The 15,191-nt window shown below is 39.8% G+C and overlaps 1 long non-coding RNA gene across 1 annotated transcript in view; it reads left to right on the plus strand.

Annotated features, from left to right (window-relative positions):
• The first annotated feature begins 7,255 nt into the window (after positions 1-7,255).
• The window catches only part of LOC141278216 (uncharacterized), a 91,158-nt gene continuing 83,222 nt past the window's right edge, over positions 7,256-15,191 (plus strand). Inside the window, exon 1 of the long non-coding RNA XR_012330563.1 lies at positions 7,256-7,571. This is a non-coding gene — a long non-coding RNA (uncharacterized lncRNA). The remainder of the gene's footprint in view (positions 7,572-15,191) is intronic.

The raw sequence follows: 15,191 nt of genomic DNA on the forward strand, positions 1-15,191 counted from the left end.
TGTGCTAGAAATTATTAGAAATGATGTTTTCCTTACCACAAACTTAGTTTTGGGCAGAATTTTAAAAATGAAAACACAAACTCTTACTTCTTTATAGAAATCAAGACTCATTTACATGTTACAGAAAGAGTATGTTTCCTTTTAGTAAGCCCAGCTTTGGGGTCCCGGCCCTCACTCCCTCCCATCGGGCTAGTAAAACGAGTGAAGCCCTGTCTGCATGCCTAATTACATGCAGCAGAGCAGGGAACTCAGCTCCGCTACAAAAAACTATCACAACATCTGTCAGCATCTTTTAAAGTCTGCTGTTTTTATGTCACTAAAGGGACTTGTATTGCCAAAGTTCAACACATCAAATTAAGAATGTTTCTTAAAAAAGATAACAAGATACCAAACCTTCACCGCTTTGAATGGTTTTAATTCCCATTATTAGTATCAAGACCTCAACCCTAATAAGAAAGTTCTAGATGTACATCATGGGGTCGGGAGTATGGATGAGACTCTGAAAGGTATCTTCAAGAAGCAAATTTTTACAAGTTTTTTTTTTTTCCCTCAAAGTGTATATTCATAAGCCACATACTGAAAGGTACAGGCTGGAGGAAATGACCATAAGAGAAATATTTCAATAATTCCCTGAAAGACTCCTTGATGCAAAATGGGTTAAATGTTATTTCTTCAATAGCCTCCTATGTGCTTAATGTTAAGTTGATAAAGCAAAGTAAGAATAAGGAATTCATTACAACAGGGTTGATACCATTTCCCCAGATAAAAATGGACTTCGTGCTGTCTATTGCCCATAACTCGGATTTGTTGCTCTATCTATGTGTCCTGTGTTATCTCTGGTAACACATTATTCTTTAACTATTGCATAGTTTTATATAACTTCTCAAGCACTTGATTTGTGTCTCCTAATGAGATCATAAGTTTGTTGATCTCAACAGTCATTGTTGTTGATCTCAGTAGAACCACCTCTCATAGATGGTGGTTAGTGAATATCTACCAGCAATTTTTTCAATATTCTTATATCCATCTCATTTTCTTCTCATTTCTTCCCCATTCATCTTCTTCCACCCCTTCCTCTTCCTCTTTTTCTCTCCATTTCCTCCCTTGCTCTCTCTCCTTCCTGTTTGCTGTCATCTTCTCTCCCTTTTCTTTTCTCTTCTCTACTCTCAATTCTCAAGATCTCTAAGTCCTTTATATGGATCTGCCTTAGAAGAAACCTGGCAAAGGAATTGCAGTAAGTAGAAATGTGTTGGACCCATGTTTTCAATGAAAAGTAAATCACCTCTCCCTTCTTGCCAAAGCATGTCCATAGAACACTGATTGTTCTATAAGCTGATGTGGTCAATAACCCATGATTGATCCACGCCAAGAATCAAGCCCTGTGCTAGGCACTCTCCTTGAAAAAAAGGGACCCAGAAGCCAGTGTCAACGGTAGAGGGTCATACAAAGAGAGAGAAGTCTACCAAATTGTGTATTTGGAGGGACTTATGGGAAAAAAAGTCTTCTAATTGGTTTATAACAGTGGTTCTCAAATTTTGCTGCACATTAGAATCACCTGGGGAACTTTTCCAAATCTGATGCCCAAGCCAAACATCATAACAAATAAATCCAACTTTCTGGATAAAACCAACCTAAGCATTTATAAAAACTGCCCCTGGACTCCAATGCGCAGTCAAGTTTTAAAACCAGTGCCTCAAAGTGTGTTCGGGCACTGTCAGCCTTGGCCTCAGCTGGGAGTGTATTAGAAATGCAAAATCTTCCTTCTGGCATTTACCGTAGCCTCTATTTTTAGTTTTGTGATGCTGTGATCTATTGAGACAATATTTGAGAAGATAGCATGACAGAAAAACCCCCTTCCTCAAGGATAGGGGAAGAATGATGTACCCCCTAAACCTGGGATAGGGTATAGAGAAAAGACTACTAGGTGTTCTAGGGAAGTGTCGCATAATACTCTTATGTATAATGCGCCTATAAACTGAAAATTAATACTATAGTTTCATATGTAGGATATTTATAAATCATATAATTATAGAAAGTGAGGCTTCTTTTCTGGATGGGATAGAAGACAGAAAAATAATTTTTCCATAAAGGATGGGGTCACTGCACTTTTATGTTTAATCATAATGGGGCTAGCTTTTCAATTGTTATTGCCCCAAGTTTCCTAAAATCTACAGAAGTCAAGTCATCAGAAATCTACCCATCAGTCGATGGCAATAACCAAGATAAAGCACGCTGAAACAAAGACTAAAACTCACTCCCCAACCACTGCTGCAGGGGCTCCCCATAATATGCCAGCAAGATGCGCGATGTATTTTATGACCTCATTACACAGTACAGTGCTATACTGTATGCCAGATATGTTCCTTTGTTTACACGACATACACACACACAGAGTGAATGCCTGTCATGTGCACAGCTGTCCCTAGTGGTGGAAACACAACTGTAAGTCTATGGTAATGAAAGCAGAGTGCTTTTGATGGAATGTAGAAAGTGTGAGTTAAAATAAATTTGAAAAGTGTAGCAATCTGTTGTGATGTTGTGGTCTTACTTATATTTGTATTTTATAAATATATTTTATCTCTTCTTTCTGTGGAATGCATTCTTGGAGTTGTTCAGCCGGTTAGGAACAAGGAAGGCAGGAGTTAAATTCTATTATTTGTGGTAGGCAGTGCTATTCCCTTCTCAATACCCTTTCTTCCTAATTGAGAGAAGTCAGTTAAGTGTTCTCAGGTAAAACTACTTTCCCAGATGCTCTTGAAATCAGGAATGCTCATGTGACTCAGTTCTGGCCAATGAAAAGTCAGTTGAAATCATGACGTGGTGCTTTAGAGAATTTTGTGGAGGAAGAAGCTTACCTAGCACTTGTCTTTGCCCCTGTACTTTTCCCTCTGGGGTAGAGCAGCGCCTCTTGCAGCCATGAGAACAAAGTCCCATGCTGAAAAAGGAAGAAAAGGAAAGAGAAGGCACCTGGTTCCATGAGCAGCTGCTGTGTAAGCCCTGGACTGTCCTGCATATTATCTAAGTGAGTAAAATAAGTTCTTTTCATTGACCAAGTCACTGATACCCGGCTTCTGGTAGGAGTAGCCAAATATAAAACCTAATTGATGTACTCACCATACAGAATAGGTAGTATACATCCGATAGTTCATTGGGATAAGGGTACATTTCACAAATTGTGTTCCATCCACCAGTAGCTCTAGATGTTTGGCTGTGCTTTAGGATTAAAGGAGGTTTTGCTAGTTTGGTAAACAGTGCATACAGAATCCCATAACACATTGTGATGTACCACCTTCAGAAACGAAGGACTCACTCTCCCAGCTGCTGGCAGTGCTACTAGCCCCGGAGCCTTCTCCAAGAATTAGCCTTCCCCAAGAATTGCCCTTGGGTGGAGAGAGGCACCTTGCCTAAGAGCATGCCCCTTCCCAGGGCAGCCTGTATCCAACGGCTGGTCAGTGTAGGGGGTTGACCCGCTCAGCCCCTCACCCAACTGGAGACAACTCCAGAAAGCCATCCTAGCTCCAGAGCTCCCCGTGGTCTTGGCCCAACTTCTTCCTCTGCCTTATGCTGTTTCCCTCCCCTCCCCTCCCCTGTTGATCCCAGGAACCGTTTATAATAAACTTCCTGTACACTAATCTCCAGGTCAGAGTCCACTTACCAGGGAACTCAAACTAGGACAGCATATTAGCATGCTCGAGCCTTGAACAATCCCAGAGTACGAAAGAAACCTTTAATTGTGTTAGGTGTTTAAACTGATTTGTAAACCAGAGGACTTTTAGAACACTTTTCACATTCCCCCAGAGTGGTTTCCCTTAATATGAGTTTGGGAGCTACTGGAATCAATTTTAGATCATTGTACAAATATGGAATTTAGACTATTATGACAAAGGTTCAGTGTCAAATCAAAATGCATGTGGCCACGGCAGAACTATTTAGCCAAACTTCAAAGAAATGCAACCAAAGTAATACTCTATTAGAATACAACTTTGTTTGCTAATAATGTCAAATTGATACTTAATGTAGCAGCCTGTGGTCATTATTATTGTAACATACCTTTCTCAGGGTCCTTCCATAGGCTATGGACCCAGATGTAATCCATCAACCTCATTTCACTGCTGATGGCTGAACTACATCCTAAGTCCCCAAAGAAATGTCATCTCTGAACTGTGGAATTTCTCAAAAATCAATTAAGAAATAGCCATAAAGAAAAAAGTTTCTATATATTTTTTTATCAAACTCTTATTGAAACCATCATATGTTTAAAAAGCCAATGGCTCTATTAGGAGTCATAAAATAAATTCTTCTTAGAGTTAGTGCTAGGAAAAAATCTGCTTCTATAGAAAAACTGGCATGCTTCTTTTTATTAGCTAATAAGAACCTCATATAACTTGTGTTTTCCTTTTTGTCTTGCCTGCTAGGAAAAGGTCAAAAGTAAAGTTTGCATTCCATCTCAGTAGCAATCCTTAGCTTAGTTCTTTCTAGTACATTCTTTCGTGGGTATCCATGTAGGATTGGTTACTGGACCCGCCATGGATACCAAAGTCCGAAGATGCTAAAGTCCCATAGTTGGCCCTCTATGTGTCCTTGGGCTTCACATTCGCAGATTCATTCAACCGCGATGGTAACAGAATACATGAGCTGCAGTTGATAGGATCCGCGGATACGGAGGGCTGGCTGTATACCAGTCTTTCTCACCTTCACCCCCTTTCTTTATTCTTACTTCTTTATGCTTTTTCAATAGTTGTGGCCCATCTGTATTATAAGCCACCCCTAGACCTTCTGAAAATAAGTAGGCTGAAATAAATATAAAGGATCCTATTATCTTTTCCCCACTTTACCCCCTGCCTCTCCAATCCTGTCCATTCATTTTATCTAACTGATGTTGAAACCCACAACAACCGTGCGTGCAAGGCAATGCTGATTCAAAGTGTAAGAGAACTGTTACCTCGAGTTGCTCACTGTCTATCCAGGATGGGAGAGATCACATACACACTTATGTGAAGTGCAAGACGAGGAGCGGTGTGTGTGGTACGGGCTCCAGGGCCAATGTTGTTGACAGGAGGGGGAACTCACTCTTGGTCTGGCTGAGGCCAGGCATGTGCCCTGTGAGTTTCCCATTTAATAGAGGCAAACAAATACCCTCAGACACAGTGATTGGCTACCCAGTCCCCACGGAGTGTAATCCAGTGTCAAAGTGAGGGTCACATCTGAACACGGCACTGCGTGTCCACAGCCAAATGGCCTTACTGGTAGTTTGTCCAACTCACAGACGCTTGGCAAATGTTCAGTCAGCCTTAACTTGGCCAAGCAATGTGTATTTTCTAACACAGAGACAGGTAGGAAGAGATTCAGAAATGGGTTCTCTATTTTATTCACCTGCCAGAGCCTTAGTCCTAGCCTCTCAGAGCCTTCATTGCAAGCCCTCCTGGGCCAGCCCCATGGACTCCTGCTGGTGGTGACCGTGCAGTTAACCCTGCCCGGCTCCACTCAAGATGCCCTGCAGAGGGGAGCGCCTTCAGCTCTGCTGTGGCCCACTTCTCTGAGCTTTCTTAGCTGGTGACTGAGCACAGCAGAGGCATCAGAGTCGGCATATCCTCCTGCCAGGGAACTCCTCTAAGGGCAGGTGGTGGCCCAGGACTCCCCTCACCCGGCCGAATCTTTCTCCAAAAGGTGCTGCAGTCTGAGACTCTTCCCCCCACCTCCCTACACAGGTGTCTGCCCTGTGTGCCAGTCTGAAGCCTCTTCATGCTACTCCTGTTCCCTCCCCCTTCATCCTTCCCAAGGCCTGTCCCTCAATCACTCTCTTGCACCTCTAGTCCCATTTTGATGGCTGCTTGTCAGATGACCTTAACCAACACACCACTCCTTGACCTTCATCTTTGGACCCACCTCCTTTTAGTCTTTCACCCTCTTCAAGGTTCAGCCTCCTCTTGGAGTAAGCATTCAGCATGCGTTATCCTTTTCTCTCTACTTACCTTAGAAAGTAGAGGCTGGGTGGGAGGCTCTACTTCCCACCCAGCCTTCCCCCCAGCTTAGGACCCTGTGGGTGGACGTGGGTAGGGGTATGGGTCTTCTCCTGGCAAAGAGGAACTTGGTGCTAGTATGTATGTCTCCTGTAACTTGTGCCAAAAGAATGTATTTCCTTCCGCGCCTTGAGCTGTATCACAGAAAGTCATATTCTGTTCTCTTAAGCTGGTGGGGGCAGGGAGAGGCAGTATGTGATTGAGGAAAACTCACCCTGTAACACAGGCAAAACATGCCACCTGAGTTCAAAGAAAAACATGCCCAATAAGAGATGGAAAGGAGTTTTCATTCTGCATTAAGCTCCACCCACCCCCTCCCCTTTTTTGCATTTCTTGTCCCTTATGCAAAAATTTTGCTGCCCACAGGTGAATAATTCACACTTCCCTTCTCTCACCCCAGGTCCCTCCTTCACATTTTCCATATTTGACTTAATAAATTAAGAACATGCTAATAAATTACTCAAGTTATCTCTCGTTATTTGTAGCATTTATTTCCCTTATATTCATCTTTTTTAAAAGAGATGTACTTTTAAATATATTTTACATTTTCATAAATTTGTTACAGGCAATGAGTAGCAGGTACAGGGAATAAATAACAAGTTAGATTGAAAGTTACTTGTCATTATGTTATTAATGGTGGTTGCCTTTGTGGAGGCCCACCTTTTTTGTGCGGGATTTATTGTCACAGCCAATTTCTAAAACCTGTAAAGACTTCAAGGAGAAAGGAGCCATTCCACTGTAGCCTGTCTGAATGGATTCCTGACATCATGGCTGCAAATCTCCCTGTTTATCTGGATCTGCAGACACATCTGCAAGAAGAATCCCATGATTTCATACTCCGAACAACTGCTGGGTTGTAATGATGTCCCCAGGAGGAAGCAATTCATCCTTAAGCTTCAGAGTGATCAGAAGGGAATGGAAAGTGCTGCTTTCTGCCGTATGTCCAAAAGCAGCATTCCAAGTGAATCCCTGGCCATTGTTTCTTCCCGGACTTAAACTCTGACAGCGAAGCAAAATCACACCTCTGATTTTAGGATCATTTTACCAGACTATATCTTGGCACTTAAAATTCTTACTTTATTTGCATATCCTTCAGCCTCCTCCTAGACATTTTAAATGGCTGAGCATCCCCTTGTGTGCCCCTTTTGTTTTCCAGACACACCACAAACCATAAGGACCACATGGACTGCAGGATACTAAGTGCTCAGTCACAGGGTTTCTTGATTGGCTACCTAATTAAGTAAATCTCCTTGCCTGGAGGAAACTAAGTTAAAATAACATTGAGGTCCGTCCCTAAGCCCGCAAGAGAGAAGAAAATTTAAAACCAGGGCTGAAAATTTCCTCTGTTGTGCAATGAATATTGCAGAATGGCTGTCAGATGGAGTTTCAAATACGTATTAACAGTTTCCTAAACATGAGTTCAGACCCCACAGTCTCCTAAATGTTGCAGGTTTGGCTGACATTAGTTCCTGGAGGATTACCCTGTTGGAAACCGTCAGCCATGAAGTGACTCTACCCACTCCGCCTGCTGTTAGATCTTCTTATTGTAAGGTAAGAGACCGCTTTCTCCTGCTTTTCAGTAATAAACACATCAAAAAGAAAAGCATGGTATGCTGGGCAGAGACCTGAGAGATCTATTGCCTCTCATTGCTTGCAAGAAGTAGCACATGGGTACCATTCCAGATAGAGGAAAGCATGTACTTTCTTTAATAAACCTCCAGAGAATGAGATTCCACATTTTTTAGGTTGGGATGACCATTAATGCCAGGTCTTTCTTCCTCCAGGCCTACTCGTTTCTGTGGGCCCACCTTCTCAGAAATGCTCGTTTTAGGACTAACCCTGTTGACCATGACAAGAATCCAATCCAGTACAAACATAGAAAGAGGGCGGAAGAGTCAGCTCCCGAAGCAGATAATAGTAAGAGAGGGATTAGATAGCACTTCAAGTGCTAAGAGTAAGAATCGGCACTTTATTTTTTAACCATAAAAGTGTAGATCCCCTCATAAAGCCATGTTTTATTGGTATGAATGTGGTTTAATAAGACGAGAACCACTTTAAAGGTAATACATTGCTCATATTTCCCTTGACCTACGGAATAAAGACTCATGAAGGACAGACTTCCTGGGGTTATATCATCTTGTTGGTGTATTTGTAATAATTCGATGTTTAAGGTATCACACCAACATAGCCAATTCTTAATGACAAATTCATACCTGACAGCCAGCACTATCAGACCACTGGTGACAGAAAGCCCAGAATGAATTTACTACAGTACATCTAAAATCTAGTTTAGGTACACCTCTCTTCCCCCCACAGCCTCTGCAAAAATCTGTCATTACCTTGGAACTACCTGGTTGATTTCCATGTTAGTGTGTGATACCTAATACGGCTTGTTAACATGGCTTACCGTAGTTTCTGGGCATTAGTGTTTATGAGAAAAACTTCAGATGTATACAAGGTTTTGGACATGTGACTCATATAAACTGGAATAAGAGCATTGTTGCTAAAACCTGGGGCTTGCTTTGAAGCCTCATCGTACTGTTCTTGTGAAACCATTCAGCAGAATGCCCTGAAGGGTAGAAAAATTGCACTGAGCAATAAAATGTCAACAAACTGCAGAAAGCGAACATCAAGCACTTTCATCTAAACATGCCCTTCTCTCCTTTCACTTGGCAGGGGTTTTGTTTTTAAAAAGTAATAAACTCTAGCACTCCAGTTGACCTGGGATGTGTTTAAGAAATTAAACCCTAGAGCCAGAAGCATTATGACCTTTAATGTGGACTCCCTATCTCAGAAAAACCATAGAATGAGAAATATAAACAGAAAAGGAGAACAGAAATTTCTCTCTCAATTGTCTTGGTCTTGGATTATTTTTAAAGAGAGTACACAACAAAACTATTGGCCAGAAGGAACAATCTTAAATCTGTTTAAACAGGTGTCCAGTACTTACCATCTCATGAACAGCAAATGAATACAATCATACCACAATTTTAGAAGGATATGAACAAGGAAAACCTATTCATAAGCCTGTATAACCTTTATAAACCTGGAGCAGACACAGTTTGGTCTCAGAGCAGGGTTGCAGTCAAGAAATATATTCCCACAGCCAAAAGTAATTTCAAAAGAACTCAAACCCTTATGTTTCTTAAAAACCGTAAAGAATATCCAAATTCAAAGACCATGACAATAGTTATTAAAACTCCCTTTCGTCTTCTACCCCTCCCCCTCATACTTGCTGCCAATCCAGAGCATTTCAATCCACAATTCCCCAGAAAGTCTCTCAACACTTCATTCTCCTTTCTCTGGCTTTCCTCACCCTCTCTTTTCTGCATCACTTTATGATGTAGATTGACCTTACCTCTCTCCTAGCAGAAAAGAATCCCTATTTGTAGGAATAAAAGAATAGGGAAATTGATCTGGTAATTAGAGAATTCTCTTTGGCTGGGTAGGGTATGGAAATAGAGAACATCCCACATTAATCATTTGATCCTAATATAATTGTATCATGAGTGAAAAAGTACTGAGAAGTGAGAGCTGTATCTTCAATATACCCTTAAAACTGAGACCTAAAAAATCTGAGCGACATTATATAGATACATTATGTTTGTATAGTTCTAGAGAAACTAGAAGAACCTAGAAAAACTTGTTTATTAAAGCACAGAGAAAATCTCTGTTCTGTATCTCAGAAGAGTGGAGTTTCCTTTTGGAAGAATAAATCTGATAGGTTACCAGATGGAGGTCTAGAATTTCTTGGAGAAGGAAGCAGGAGACAAAATATTAGTCATAGACACTGGGAAATTTCAATGTCTGCATGCAGACACCATGTGACAATGGTTTGGGGTAGTAAATCAGGATACGCCTATACATGGCTAGCATTAGTCTTCTAATAGGTTCTATCCTACCAAATCAGGGGTTGTGAATCCAAATACCTATAAGAGTCAAGCTGTGTCCTAATCAAGTGACACTGGCTGAGTGAGAACTATGACAAAATGGAAAGGGGATGTTCTATCTAAAGTAATTACCCCCTTGCCACTAATTCCTATCATGTAGGAATGCTGGCCCAAATTCCCAGTTTTCCAAGAGAGCCTGAAAATCCATATGCTATCTGGGATACCCCCCAGATTTTAGATGTTGGCAGTTTAATATTTTTCATCACTATGAATGCCAAATAGCCATGCATATGGGCTGATGCAGCCCACAGACCACATCAACTCTGAAAAACAAATTAACCAAGAAGCAACAAATATACCAACAAATATAATATTTGGTGTCTTTGCCTGATTCAATATGAATATTTAATAGAATTTTCTGCAAAATATATCCACCAACAGATTAAAAAAACTTAGAGGAAATCAAACAAGTGGCAATTTTGCCAAATAAATTGGTTCAACCATGTAAAAACCTGTAGGCTTAGGCCCAAGAAGAAGTCATTATGAAAACAGGAAGCTGTCTTGAAAGAGGACACCCTTGCCCAACAGTTCCACTTGTAGAAAATTATACAAAGAAAAAAATTCTTAGTTGCACAAAGATTAATATATGAGAATATCACAGCAATTTTTAATGAAAAATGTGAAACAACCAAGTTATCCAATAATAGGAGCTTGGTTTAAATAAATTTTGTATGATATATGCATAATGTGCAAAACTATGCACATTAAAAGTAATTTAAGGGACTTCCCTGGTAGCACAGTGGTTAAGAATCTGCCTGCCAATGCAGGGGACATGGGTTCAAGACCTTGTCTGGGAAGATCCCACATGCCGCGGAGCAACTAAGCCTGTGCACCACAACTACTGAGCCTGCGCTCTAGAGCCCATGAGCCACAACTACTGAAGCCCACGAGCCTAGAGCCCATGCTCCACAACAAGAGAAGCCACCTCAATGAGAAGCCCGTGCACTGCAACAAAGAGTAACCCCCGCTCACCACAACTAGAGAAAGCCCATTCGCAGCAGCAAAGACCCAACACAGCCAAAAATAAATAAATTTAATTTAAAAAATTAATTTAAAAAATAATGCTGTAGAAATTATTTAATAGAAAGATGTTCTTGATATTTTTGTTAAAAAGCAGGTAATATATGCAAATAAAGTATAATTCCATTTTCTTATGTTATTACTCAGAGAAATAGAAGACCTAAAAAACAGAGAAGTAAACCATTTTTATGGATTGAAAAATTCAATATTGTTAAGATGTCACTTGTCCCAAATTCACCTGTAGCTTCAATACAATCCCAGTCAAATTCCTGACAGGATTTTATTTTTTAAGACAGTAGCATTCTGATTTGAAAATGTATATAGAAGTGCAAAGGATCTAAAAAAGCCAAAATAATTTTTAAAAAGAGGAAAATAATTGGAAGATTTACATCTCTTGAGTTCATGATTTGCTGCAAAACTACAGAAATCAAGACAGTTGTATTGGTTTAAGGATAGATTTATGGATCAATGGAGCAGAATAGAGTCCAAAAATAGACCCCCACACATATATGGCCAATTGATTTTTGACAAATTTCCCAAAGTAATTCAGTGGGAACAGAATAGTATTTTCAACAAGTGGCCCTAAAACAACTGGATATCTGTGTGGATGTAATGGTTATTTTTATGTGTTAACTTGGCTGGGCCATGGTACCCAGGTATGTGGTCAAACATTATTCTAGTTGTTTCTGTGAGGGTGTTTTTTGCATGAGAATAGGATTTAAATCCATGGAATTTTAGTGAAGCACATTGCCCTCCATAATGTAGGTGGGCCACATCCAATCAGTTGAAGGCCTTAATAGGATGAAGACTGACCTCCCCTGAGCAAGAAGAATTCAGCCAGCAGTCTTTGGACTTGAACTGCAACTCTTCTCTGAGTCTCCAGCCTGCCAGCCTCCCCCATCAGATTTTTAACTCACCAAGCCTCCACAATCACATGAGCCATTTCTTAAAATAAATCTAGATCTAGATATATAGATATAGATTTAGATAGAGATATAGATAAAGGTATAGATATCCTGTTTGTTCGATTTCTCTGGAGAATCCGGACTAAAACTGTGGAGAAAAGAAATTTGCTAGATCATAATAAAGGTTAATTCAAGATGGATCATAGACCTATATGTAAAAGTCTAATATATGGAACTTCTAGAATAAAGCTTATGATAAAAATATTTGTGACCTTGGATTGTAAGCAAAGATTTTTGTAGTTAGGACACAAAATTCCCAAACACTAAAAGGAAAAAAGATAACTTAGATTTAAGCAAAAATCTTTTTCTCTTAAAAAAGATAACATTAAGAAAATAAAAGGCAAACCACAGACAGCATAAAATATTCACAGCAGGTATTTCTGACAAGGAATTTATACCCTGAATATATAAAGGACTCTACTCAATTATAAGAAGGCAAACAACTCCAAAAATAAATAGGCAAAATGTTTGAACCAGTATTTCACAAGAGAAAATATACACATGGCAGACACTTGAAAATAAATCCTCAACACCATTAGTCATTAGGGAAATATAAATTACAACAAAACGAGATACCATATAGTCACTAGAAAGGCTAAAATTAAAAAGGATGACAATACCAAGTGTTGTCAAGAATGTCAAGCATCTGAAACTCTCTTACACTGCTGGTGGGAATGCAAAAAGGTACAGAAAATTTCTTACAATTTCTTACAAAATTTCTTACAATTTCTTACAATGTTAAACATGTACCAATTGCATGATCCAGCAGTTCTACTGTTAGGTATTTACTCAAGAGAAATGAAAACATGTGTCCACAAAAAGCTGGAAAAAGCATATAAAATATTTATAGAAACTTTATTCATAATAGCACAAAACTGGAAAATTCCCACATGTCCATCCACACTCATACAATGGAATACTACTCAGATATAGAAAGGAACAAACTACTCATGGATGCAACATAGTTTAATTTCAAAAACATTATGCTGAGGAAAAAGAGCCTGACACAAAAGAATATATACTGTGAATATATACAGATTTCAAGAACAGGCAAAACTAATCTAAACTGATGCAAGCAAGAATAGTGGTTGCCTGGAGTGCGGATCCACTTGGTAAGGGGATTGACTGCATAGTAGCATGTAGGAAATTTTACGTGTGTTGGAACTGTTCCAGAGCATCATTAGGGTAGTTGTTATACAGATGAATATAAATATTTTTTTCAAAACTCACCAAACTGTATAGTAAAATTTATGTATTTTATTGCATGTAAATTACACCTCAATAAATTCAATAAGCTGATTTTTAAAAAACATTTTCTAAAGATGGTCCCACTTCTGCCCCACAGCTATGCAAGACCTCTTGTGTACTATAATCCCCTGCTGCAAACTCATGCAGAGCCTTTCCCTATTTTCTAGGGATCGTACTCCCTATGATTCTAGGAATCAGTACACATATTCCCCAGTCTTTGTCTGCTCCACTAGAAGAGGTGCTTACAGGAAGTGATCTTAGATCTGACTGTGCATCACAGTCACCTGGGGTGTTCATTAAAAATGTAGATTTCTGGGTCTTTTCCCTAGAAATTCTGATCTTAGGTCTACTTTAAATCCAAGGGAAATGCCATAGTGCTTTGTCCTGTGTTCACTGCTCACACCCCAACTGCACTAGATTTTGAGTCACTGCTACAGGGCTCTGTACTGAAACTCAATTCCCACTCATGTCCAGGGCTGCCACTGGACACTGGCCTCACTTTTTAAATAACTGCCTTTTTCAAATGTAAGCATCTTGAGAGAAAAAGTGATGTCACTTTCATCATTTATACACCAAATTATGAGGGCCCTGAGACAAATTAAAAGCCCAGTCTTATTGTAGGCCCTCTCCCCTCGGTCATCTCAAAACTCTCCAGGAAAGGTTACATAGATGCTGAAATATGTCCTACTCATCATCACCACTTGTCCATGGGATCCAGGATTAGGGGTAAAATCCTTTAATGGCAAAGAGAGAATGAGGGTCTCTGCTCTGGCTTCATGTCAAGATGACTTCTAAGGGATTGTTACTAAATTATTTTGTTAAATCACAGAGTACATTTTTCTGTATTCTGTTCCATAAGACCATAAAAATTGCAATGGTTAAGAAATCCCCTTTTCTGAAAACAATTATTTGCTAGTTTGGTCTGATTAGAAAAATGTCAAAGATTATACCTTCAAACCCAGGAATATCAGGATACACATGAGCATGCATATTCTGCTCTTAGCATGTAGACAGCCATGACTGCTCACTTAGGCTTTCTACCAAGGCGAGCCTGCCTTTGTTGTCGCCCAGCCTGCAGGGTAACTTTAACAGCGGAATAGGATATTTGTGTGTGTGTGTGTGTGTGTGTGTGTGTGTGTGTGTGTGTTTACGCATGTATATCAGATTGCAATCCTAATTCCATGAATTTCAGGTCCTAGAAGACCAGTAAGACATTGGACCATTTTTTCAAACTGAAAATTTTCTTTAGGTCCAATTGACCCTTTAATATAAATGTTTTTAATCAATTGGGCTACCGTGACAATCAGGGGATTGGAACTATAGCTGGGTGAGAAAGAAACAAAATAAATCTCTGTGCAGAGCAGTAGAGCAGTCAGGGAGGGGAAAGATTTAGAAGGCAAATGCAGCACAAGGAAATTCAATAGCTAGAGTACAATAAATGGGGAGAAACGTGGACTCAGAAAGAAAAACGTGGGTTGGCATGCAGAACACAAGCCTGACCTTCTCTGCAACTCTGCCTGGGGCCCTGGTGACAGCTGTTAACTCTCAAACTTCTCTACGTGTTTGCCAACACGGGCACTTTGAAGAGTATAGAGCACACCTTCTATGTTTTAGCCCAGTTTCCACTATTAAAACACTCTCTTTTTTATGTCTTCCTGACTCTTCTTTTATGTCTTCCCGGAAAAGAAAATAAGAGACACAAGCTTATTACTTCCCTAAGCATTCTCTCTTGTCAATATGAAATGGATGGAATTCCTCTAGTCTAGGATCTCATAGGAATTCCAAAGACATCCTATTTCACTAAATTGATGACACTTCTAAGATTTTAAAGACACATAAAATTTTAGAATTAGAGAAGACATTAGAAATTATCTAGTTCCAACTCTTAATTTGAAGTATTTAATCATTTATGTGAAAATATTGTTAAGCACCTACTGTAAGCCAGGAATCAGAAAGAGCCAGAAACTCCCCCTGAAATGCCACAGTCT

This window comes from Tursiops truncatus, chromosome 3, assembly GCF_011762595.2.
Source record: "Tursiops truncatus isolate mTurTru1 chromosome 3, mTurTru1.mat.Y, whole genome shotgun sequence".
NCBI lineage: Eukaryota > Metazoa > Chordata > Mammalia > Artiodactyla > Delphinidae > Tursiops > Tursiops truncatus.